Source organism: Trypanosoma cruzi, genomic scaffold (genome assembly GCF_000209065.1).
Source record: "Trypanosoma cruzi strain CL Brener 1047053517069 genomic scaffold, whole genome shotgun sequence".
In the NCBI taxonomy this organism is placed as follows: Eukaryota; Euglenozoa; class Kinetoplastea; order Trypanosomatida; family Trypanosomatidae; genus Trypanosoma; species Trypanosoma cruzi.
In genome coordinates, this window is record NW_001849534.1 from 259,288 (window position 1) to 260,990 (window position 1,703).

Genomic DNA, 1,703 nt, shown 5'->3' on the forward strand with positions numbered 1-1,703 from the left:
GTCGACGTCGGTGACTGCCCTTGGACCAAACAACCAAAAAGAGATCCCCTTGCTCAATGCGGTAGATAATGAGTTGGAGACCACTGAAAAAAGAATCCGCGAGGAAGAAGCGGCACTTTTTGCATTCCTCAACGGCCGATAAGCCGTATGACATAAGAAAAAAAAAAGAAAAAAAAGAAAAAAGTGCAATCCATGATGAGACCTTGTGTGACAGTTTCTGTCTGCATGAGATTCATACAGGAAACCAACCACTCTTGTGGACCATTAAACGTGACCAAACAGAGAGGGAGCGAGAGAGTAACTTTGTGAAGAAAGCAATCTTAGCTTGACAGGGCAACGAAATGGACTTGTGGTATGCGGTAGGGGCGCTATTGATCCCATTTCCGCAACATTTCTGGGGACTCTATGGATGGATCACCATTTATTTCTTTTCCCTTTCAGTATCCAAAGGCTGAATGCAACACAAAGTTAACTACGATACCTCGACCAATTGGCTCTCGAGCGAGGACGAAGGAATACCAATAAACTAGAAATAAGAAAATAATGAAGTGGAACAAAACACCTAAAATTTCTCTTTAGAATCATTGCACGCAAATACAATTGCATTATTTCCATTGAGACGGCCATTTTACGTTCCACAGATGCAGCAATTAGTGAAACCACAAAAAGAGTACTGTACGACAACGCAACATTTTTCAGAGTCTTGTCACTGGTGTTAATTTTGCTAATTGACCACAATATAGTCGTTTGTGAATCAAACACATCATCAAGAACGAACAATAATCAAATAAAGGCAAAATTTGTTGTGTTTGCAAAAAAACTTAATTTTTCTCCTCTCCCCTTCTTTTTATCCCCGCAGACAAGGCCTGTGCTACCACCACCACCACCACCACTAATACCACTGCTGCTGCCCGCACCTCAGGAACAGACAAATTGTACCGAAGCCATGCGCCAGCCACGCCACACCGCGCCGCTGCTGCCACTGCTGCTGCCGTGGCTCATGATGGTGGTGTGTTGCGCCGGTGTTTGCGTTGCCGCTGATCGTGCAGTGAAGCACCGCTGTGGGTTTGACGCGATGATGAAGAAATACGGCCGGCTGCCGACTGCGGTGGTGCGTGAGGTGCCGCGCCGGGGACAGGGCGCCGTGCAGGCGTACACCGCCGCCAGCGAGGATGGGGACGATGGCTGGGCACCGATCCGCTTTAGGGTTTTTACGGAGGATCTGAAGAATCCACTGAAGTACTGCACTGCAGAGGGGCAACAAGGGTCGGACCTTTGGGGAATAATGACTGTTTGTCGAAGAGGGAATATATTTACGGAGGAATAGAAGAATATATTTGAGTCATAGGTCATTCTCAAAGCCCTTAAAATGCACTCTGATCGGATTTTTGTTAAACCCATGAGGATCAAGTTGGTTGTGCCGGATCCTGTGTATGGAATTTGCACTGAATTTACGATTCCGCGTGAACACCGGACGAAAGGGGTGCCTAATACCGACATAGTTATTTATGCCGGTGCTGCACCCGTGACTGGGGCGGCGGCGTGGGCAGGGCCGTGCCTCACATTGCGGGATGGTCGTCCATTTGTTGCTGTGTTGAACTATGATCCTCGGACCCTTGTTCGTGATGATGCGACAGTGCGCCAAACCGCACACGAGGTTGCACATGCTCTTGGATTTGGCTACGAGATATGGAACCACTCGG

The 1,703-nt window shown here is 48.0% G+C and overlaps 1 pseudogene, besides 5 other annotated features; it reads left to right on the forward strand.

The window, feature by feature from the left end:
• Positions 1-600: a sequence feature (heterozygous, Esmeraldo-like haplotype).
• Positions 155-183: a microsatellite.
• Positions 601-852: a sequence feature (areas merged during assembly that could not be assigned to a particular haplotype. This can correspond to areas where the two haplotypes were merged or to regions with more than two copies in the genome that were merged during assembly.).
• Positions 853-1,703: a sequence feature (heterozygous, Esmeraldo-like haplotype).
• Positions 874-902: a microsatellite.
• On the forward strand, positions 947-1,703 carry Tc00.1047053511205.10 (annotated as a pseudogene; the record flags this gene model as incomplete).